Source organism: Diabrotica virgifera, chromosome 1, assembly GCF_917563875.1.
Source record: "Diabrotica virgifera virgifera chromosome 1, PGI_DIABVI_V3a".
Classification (NCBI taxonomy): domain Eukaryota; kingdom Metazoa; phylum Arthropoda; class Insecta; order Coleoptera; family Chrysomelidae; genus Diabrotica; species Diabrotica virgifera.
Genome location: NC_065443.1, coordinates 239363970 through 239373510, shown reverse-complemented (window position 1 = coordinate 239373510; position 9541 = coordinate 239363970).

Sequence of the window (9541 nt, the reverse complement as noted above, 5' to 3'; positions counted from 1 at the left end):
TTTTAATATAACGCGGGCACATAAATTTGATACACCCTGTATATTGATTTGTAAATATTTATTAGAAGTTAGCTTTCAACGCAAAGTGGTTTCTCCTTAATGAATTTTTCCATGAAGAATATTAAAAACATTTTTGTAAATAAAAGTGAAGTGAAAGTTATTTAGGATTATTATTTTAAACAGATTGTTTACGGGAAATGTAAAACCACAGGTAGATGTAATTGTTAGTTCTTAGAAAATTACTGTAAAGAAAGTTTGGAATTTTAATCTCTTTTTGTTTAACCCCGAGTAAATTTTGTAGAATTTCCCGAAAGTAATTTATTATGATGGTAGGAATGTTTTTGAAAGTATGAGTGGGTGTTTCGAATTAAAAAAAGAATGGGGAAGAAGAAATGTCTCTAGTTGGTTTGGCAATTTGGAATGGGAAGGAGAGAAGGTTGAATTTTCAGATAGTTTTGGAAAGAGGGATTATTGTGTTACCGGCATTAGGGAAGAGCAGTCAAAAGTTTTCGTGAGTAGTTCAGAAGCAAGTACTAGCGGTTGTTTTGATTAGTGAGAGTAGCTGAAAAGTGGAACGAGAGACAAATCAAATCGAGAAGAAATACCTCTTTGATTCTGTAAAGTCCAAGAGAGCAAGTTACAAGAATTATCGTTATTAAAATTATTTGTGACACCAAGTGAAAAAGATACTTGGGTCTCAGGAGATTATTGTTGAGAAAAAGAGAGGAGAGAGTTTTGGAATTAATTGAACGAGTATTGACAAAAAGAGGCCTGGCTTGTGTGTTTGGAGAAATAGTTGCTGGTATCCTGCTGGATTGTTTGCTGAGAACAGAGAGGGCTTTAATTGGTAGCCTAACACAATCAATAAGAAGGAGCTGTTTGGGTCAAGAGGAGACATCATTGTGTGTGAATCAAAAAGGTCAGTCAATAACCTATGTGATAGATTTTTTATAATCAGAAATTGGAGTTATTTTTACGTAAAAACCTATGAATTTAAGATTCCAACATTTCAAAAATTTAATAGGAAGTATAAGTCATTTTGCGAATACCAAATTTGTTTGTTTAGTTGGTTTTATTAATGGTATCAAGAACAAAGCGATAAATATTTTTTTTTTGAATTAGATTAATTTATATGATAAAAGTTTCATTTGGACAATTATGCCCACAGAATTTAACTGATAAATTTACAGAGCATTGCTTTTGGTAATAAAGGTATTTGTATTTGTTTATTTATGATTTTTCTATTTATTTCCTTTTCCTATTTTATCCCGATAAGGATCAACTAAGAGATACTGAAGCCACGAGAAAGGATAAGTATAACCTAAGAGAATTTAATTAAATTTGTTTTGACAAAAGGCACCCTGAGATTTTTTCTTAATATTTTTATGTATGATTTGTGTTAATTAAATGATTGATCAAATAAATAATAATTAATATAAAAGTAATAGAAAGCAGATCACAACAATACTTTACTTCAAATACTTACAATAAAGGTTTACGATTTCTTATATTTCACTTAGAATGTAAGAAGAAGAAGAATGTAAGAACAAAACGAAAAAAAGGAAAGCCCAACCTTTTCAGTGGATAAAAAGCCGAACAGGAAGATAGACGTTCCAGCCACATCAGTTAAAGATCCGTGTGACATCACAAAATACATAGACCAGTGCAGATAGCTCTAAAATGGACCAAAAAAATAAAAAATTAATAGCAGGATGAGACCAATTCCAAATGAAAGTACACATATTAGATAACATGTGGAACATTTTTTACCAAATCTAGATGAGGGGAATACAGAATCACTGCCAACAATCCCAGAAAATATCGACATAATTTTATAAGTTTGTGAAAAAGGATCATACTTGTTAAAAAAATTATGTAATTTTTCGAGATCGGCTATATCTCTCTTATTCGGTATTCCCTTGAATCAACGTGTTGCTCCGTAGTAGCAAAAGAAACATGACAAAATTCTTCCATTTCGTTACAAACTTCAACAAGTATAATCATTGTTAACACGAATTTTGTTAAAACACTTTCAGATAAACCACGGCCATGTGTAAGGCCACCCTGGGTTTTCATAGATTTCATCAAGACTTGCTCGATCGTCATATCCGACCAAACTCCTGACCAAAACTTGTTAGAACGTCTTATCGTAAAGAAACCTTCAGAGGTAAACCGAGTAAATTCATAACCATCATTAATTTTATCTTTAAGCTTACGCATATCTTGGAGATAAAGATGAGCACATTTTACGTATAAAAAGTGTCCACTTGCATGGAAATACGGAAGCATTCTTTCCACACATTTTAAGTGCAATTCCCAATTACCTGAACGTTCAGCCCGTATGAAATCTTCAACTAATGAGATCATTTCCCAGTACTGCATCCAAAGTCTTGCAGTAGGACCTATTGTTTTTAATGAATTAAGATGATCAATAAATTTTTTTTATCACCTTCATATCATTGTGCTCTAAATTGTCTTCAAAATTTTCTGTTCCTAAATCCAGCAAAAATGCATCCATTTGTCCTTTTTCTGTGTCTGAAAACTCAATTGATGAGAAAATTAATTCTGACAAGACTAGTTGAACTAGAAAATGTCCTCTTATAGATCGTGCATATGCGTGCCCAGAAAGAGCTTTATCGGACGAAATTTCAGCATAAATTTCACAAAAGGTCTCTTTCAGTCCACTACCATCCATGATGAATCCAATTGCTCCGAGGAAGGACATCAATAAATGAAATCCCCCAAGTCTTACTTGGATTGACAACAAATTGTAGGGATCATTGTCTACATCTATAATGGATAAAATTTCACGAGCTTTTTGGTACAAACAGCGGTTGGTCAAACGTAACAAACGCAATCTTCTGCTGCTGTTTTTGGCATTGCTTAGCTGCTTCTACCAACGAAGTAAAGATGGTATTATAATCGCTGGGCGGATTATTTATAAATGGCAGAGGAATAATTTTTGAAGTATATATATAGTTTAGCTCTCCAGGCCTAGAAGGCCCATGGCTTGGTTTACTATTCCTTTCCAATCTCTCCTATTTGCTGCTTTATTTTTCCAATTTGTGATTTTCAGTTCTTCTATGTCTTTTTCAACATCTTTCTTCCATCTGGTTTTCGGTCTACCTTTCTTCTTCTTTCCTCCTATTCCTCCCGTTAGTATTTTTTTGGGAAGTCTCGTGTTTGGCATCCTTTGGATATGTCCCAACCATCTCAGTCTTTGTGATTTTACGATCCCTACTATGTTTGGTTCACCATACATCCTCTCCAATTCCACATTTGGTCTTCTTATCCACATTCCATTCCATATCTTTCCGCCAAATATTTTTCTTAGGACTTTTCTTTCCCATACTTTAAGCATGACTTGCTCGGATTTGTTCATCGTCCATGTTTCACTGGCATACAAGACTATAGGTCTTATCACTGTCTTGTATATTCTTATCTTAGCCCCTCTAGATATGTTCTTATTTCTCAATAAGTTGTTTAGAGCAAAGATACAACGATTACCAGCCATAATTCTCGCTTGGATTTCTTCTTTTATATTTGGTCTCCTAGTGAATGTCGCTCCTAGATATTGGAATCTCTCTACTTCCTCGAATTTATATATTTTTGCCTCTGTGTTTATTGTCAGGTATTGTCCTTGTGTGTATTCTCGTTTTGTCCATTCCATATATTTAGTCTTTTCTTCGTTTATGTATATCCCTTTCTTTCTTCCTATCGCCTCTAGTCTTTTTAGTATTTCTTGTAATTCTTGTTTGCTTCTGGCTATCATTACTATGTCATCAGCGAATGCCAAGCATTGGTGTTTTCGTTGGTATACAAGTCCTGTCCTGTTAATTTCGGCTTCTCTGATGACTATTTCAAGAAGGATACTAAACAACAGTGATGACAGTGGGTCTCCTTGTCGTACCCCTTCACCGACCCTAAACTTATCTGTTTCCTTTCCATTTATTTTAACCCTGTTCTCTGTTTCTCTGAGTGTAACTTTTACCATCTTTATTAATTTTTTACTAATTCCAATTTCACATAGTGCTTTGTATATTTCTTTTCGCTTAACTCTGTCAAAAGCTTGTTTAAAGTCAATGAATAGGGCCATTGTAGATTTTCCGTATTCGTAGCTTTCCGCTTGTATCTCACGCAGCAGGTATTTTTTTTGAAGTATTATAACTCAAATTATTATGTAACTTTTCCATGAAGCCATTCCAACCATCTGATTTTTTGTTCGAAAATTTTGAATATGACCATGTAAAATCTGCAGCTGAGATTTCATAGTTGTCCATGACATCAAAAATATCTTCCATACAAACTGTTTTTAATCCATTGGAATTTCCTTTTTCAAACCGTTTTAATTCCACAAATCCAACTTTGCCTATCTCTTCAGAATTAGGAATCTTATTTACTCTAGAAATAGTTTTCTTTGAAGTAACAGTAGACGCCAGAGTGACAACCATTATTCCACCCATTGCATGGAAAGTATTCTTACCATCAATCGTGCAGGTGTTATGATCCGCGTTATCATAAATAAATTGAATATATGAATCAGGTGAAAGGGAATGATTGGCAGGGTCCTGAATAATAGATGCTTCAAAGCCCAGAGTTTCTTTATATGAAGAACACAAACCTAAGTTGGATAAAGATTCGATCAATCCTTTTGACGCATATTTTTTGTGCATCATCGACAACAAACCAAGTAAGATGTGATTATGCAATGAGATATTGTAGCAATTTTTTTATCCACCTTACGAACATTGACACTACATTTTTCTTTATAAGGTTTACACACAGTTTTTAAAAAAACTTGCAAAGTTTTAGGAACATCTTTAAAAATATTTTCTTCATTTAAATCTGGAATTTTGTAACAAGTCATATCATATAATTTACAACGTATATCTTCAAAAACAATTTCACCAGCCATTTCAACAATTCTGATTCGTTCTTCTTCTTTATTTCTTAATCTGTTTTCGTACCAGTCTTCGCGAAGTTTCTTACTTGCAGAACCATTTTTGTGTAAAATTATCATGTCTCTTTTGAATAAATGGCACTCGATTTCATTCTGGAAATGCTTTTTCAACTTATTTTTATTTGTTATGTAGTCTGGAAGACCGCCTGAAAATCCCTCTTTTATTTCGTTGACAGAAAATTGGCATTCTCTTTCGTTGTCAATGATGTAATTAATGAGATAATCAATAAAATTCTTTGTATTTTCACTTTCTGGGCGACCAAACTTTCTGTCACTTCTCCTCCTATAAAAATTACCCATAAAATCCTTGTGATAACACGCTTGTACTTTTAGGAACTAAATTAGGTACATTTTTCAAACGAGCTAAAATGTTTTTGTCAACGTCAATCACATTTTTTTGTTCTTTAATATGTTTTAATAAATTTTCTGTTGTCTCCTTATTTTGAACATATCTCACTTTTTCTTTTTGAACTTTATGGATAGGCACACCGCACAAAAAGCATTTAGATTTATAATCAAAAGTAAGAGCGTTTTTATTAACTTGTTTTCTTTCCATTGCTTTTATTTGCCATGAATCAAGGTATTTAGTTAGTAGAGCATCATCATTATAATTTTTCTGACAACTTTTATGAATAAAAGCTGATGTCATATTTGCAAATTTTTTGTGTCTACTGTCAAATCTTTTTTTACCAGACTCCACTAAACGTTTCAAAGCATTTTCTTTTATTTTATAAAACTGCTTATTATCTGCCTCATTGCAGATTATACAAACAGATCCTTTCATATCCATATTTCATTGATTAATTGAGAATAAGACACAGGTAGTATTTACCTTTTTATGTAGATTCCACAATTTCCTTTAAAATAAATAAATTTGTCACTAAATTCTTTTCACAAAATTATGTTTAACACGTACGTTTGATTCACTTTATGTGTCATCATGGTACACATAATGGCCGCGGCGCGGCGTCTGGCTGGGCTGCACCTACTCGCTATGCAACTTACATTACGTCTGAGAATCTGAAAATGGTGAGGGGTTTAAAATAAATTTCCGATTTTTGCCTTTTGTGACAAAATTTTCCACTGTAATGTATATATTTTTTTACACCATCAGAAAATAGAGGTTTCAATAAACAAAAAAAAATGCCAATCTCTTTAAAAAAGCTAAAAAAATTTCGGGAGATTTTTCAATTGAAAAAATGCTTACATTTTCCCTTAAATATAAAAAACAAGAGCTTTAAAAAATATTTTCATACAAAAAAATTACTGCGTATTTGGGATATAAAGAGGTAAGTTTGCACCATATTTGGTAAAAAAAAAAATTTTTTTCAGTGAGAAAAAAAATAATATCAAAAACATCTAATTTTCGAATTTTCTTGGATATTTTGAGGTTATGTGAAAAATGCTTATTTACAAAAGTTGTAGATCTTCTTATACCCTACAACTTTGCGATTTAACTTTTTTCCATAGGATGTGCCGTTTTTGCCGCAAATCGTAATTAACCGTTTTCACCCCTAAAAGCGCTCCCCCAACCCATGTTCCCCTCATCCAGATTTGGTGAAAAATGTTCCACATGTTATCTAGTATGTGTACTTTCATTTGGAATTGGTCTCATCCTGCTATTAATTTTTATTGTTCTTTTTTTTTGCTATTTGCACTGGTCTAACAGTCAAACATGTACCGGAAATTCACAGAAGAGGAGAGACCGGCGTTTTTAAGTTATACTACGATTTGGGAGACATTTCCAGGCAGCTAAACTACACAATGGCATTGATGGAACAGGTTAATTTTGCAACGAGTGGTGGAAGAACCAATAACAATGCTTTTTATTTTGTTAAACAAGTTACAAAAGTAAAAGTGTGCAAACTTTTTTCACTTCGACTTTAGGTATTACTTTAGGTCTTTAGGTAGAAATTTTTAAGTTAAGTGATGTTTCAATACTAAAAGTCGAAAGGGATAATACTAGAATTTTCCTGTATCAAACTTATTTTAAAGAATCTTATTTTAAAATGGTCAACTTATTCAAAGAAATACGGACCAGAAATCCTAACAAAACATTTTCTTTTCATGACTTTAAAATTAATAGGGTCTATCAGAATAAAAAAATTCCAATTACCAGAAAAAGTATGTAGATTTACTGTATCTTGTTCGATCCAATGCAATTATTAAAAGTCAGAGTGAATTTTACATCAACTAGCATTCCAAGTTTTTATTCTTGTTTCTATAGATAAGGTTTTTCTACAACTGATAATCATTTTAAGATTCTTTTTTGGTTAGGTATTAGTAAGAAAAAGATTTCGAAGTAAAAAGAATTTTAATATATTTAAAGTCATACTCAATTATTGCTTGAGAAGTTCTAGAGCCTTCGCCGGGTCGACTGGGGAACTAGAGCTTATCGCTTGCTTTAATATAGAGTACAAATACATAAAAAATAGTGGATAGTGATAATGATTACACCTCAGAAGACAGTAAAAAGAGAAGTCTAGAGATATATGCAGACAATATTTTTAACAAGAGCAAGAAACTATCCAGAACACCAACCAAACAACAGAAAGATGAAAACAAAATTGATCAGCTTTTAAAAATGATGCAAAATTTAACAGATCAAACACAAAGTTTAACATCGGAGGTAAAAGGAATAAAAGAAGAACAACGAGAATATAGAAATGACCTCCGAGAATTAAGAAAAGAAATAAATGAATTCAAACAAAGTAACCAACAACTACAAAAAGAAAATGATGAAATGAAACAGGAACTAAAGATAGTGAAAATGAAGGTAGAAAAGTTCGAGAAAGAGAGAAAAGCTAACAATGTTATTGTCCAGGGTCTACCGATGGATACAAATAACCCAAATGTAGTCAATGAGGTTATGGCAGATTTCGTGGAAAGAGAATTAGGTATTAAAGTAGAAATAGAAGAAGCTTATAAAATAGGGGACAAAACATGTCTTGTAAAACTAAAAAACAAAAATGAAAAAATAAAAATTATGAAGAACAAAAACAAACTAAGGAATTCAAAGCCGGAAATATATATCAATAACGATCTAACGCAAGAAGAGATGAAAATACAACAAGAAATACGGAGAATTGCAAAATTTCAAAAAGAAAACGGTAAGAACACTAGAGTAGGTTATCAAAAATTAATTATTGACGGGACTGAATGGAAATGGAACAAAGAGAAGAATGAACTGGAAAGGGCAAAGCAGGACACGCCAAAAAACTGATAAAAAAACAAATATTGGATACAACACAAAAAACGGACACGAAAATGGCAAAGGAAAAGGACCTGAACAGATTAGATAAAATAAAACATACGAACACAAAAAAATATAATAAAAAACCGAAAAAATGTGATCAACTAAAAATAAGTACGTGGAACATCAGAACAATGCTTGAACCAGGAAAAATGCAGGATATCGTCTCAGAACTAGAAAGATACCAAATTGATATTGCAGTGATTCAAGAAATCAGATGGGCAGGTCAAGGAGAAATAAATAGAAAGAACTACACACTACAGTACTCGGGACATGAAAAACAAGGTCAATATGGAGTTGCTTTCATAATTATGGGAAAAATAAAAAATAACATTATGCAATTTAAACCAATAAATGAACGTATGGCTTACCTGAGAATTAACGCCAAACCATTTAATATATCAATCATAAACGTATATGCCCCAACTGAAAGTGCTACTGCGGAGGAAAAAGACAAATTGTATGAGGAACTCGAACGAGAAATGGAGAAGTTACCTAGAGAAGACACAATACTGGTAATGGGAGATTTTAATGCCCAAATAGGTAAGGAAGACTACATTAACCAAGTAGCAGGTAAGCACACAATACACGAAAAAACTAACGACAATGGCCAACGATTATGTAATCTAGCATCTAGTACCAATATGATTATCGTTAGTACAAAATTCGAACATCCCAAATACCATAAAGTGACGTGGATTTCCCCAGACCAAAAAACATGGTCACAAATAGACCATATTCTGATTACAAGAAGGAAGCAGACATCGGTAACAGACGTGAGGTCCTACAGAGGTGCACATGCAGACACAGACCATTTTATGGTGACTGCAAAAGTAAGACAAAAAGTCAAAAGAACACTAAAAAACACGACAACAAAAAATAAATGGCACGTAGAAAAACTGAATACTCCAGACATAAGGATTAAATATGCTGATGACATGAACAAAAAACTGAAGGAACAATCTAAACCTACAAAGGATATAGAAACAGAATGGAGAAATATAAAAAAATGTATAAATGAAACAGCGGAAGTACACGTAGGGATAAAAAGAAACAAAAAAAGACAAGAATGGTATAATGAAGAATGCCATAAAATGTTAAAAAAGAAGGTAGAAATGAGACAAATGTGGATAAGAACAAATAGACAGGATTATAGGGAAGAATACAATAGAATAAGGCATGCATGTAAGAAAAAAATAAGGAAAATTAGACGTGAGTGGTTGGATGATAAGATAAAAGAAATAGAAAAAGAGAGTAAGAACAGAAACACAAAAGAATTCTATAAGAAAATTAGTGAGCAGAACAAAACGTTTAAAGGAAAGATAAAA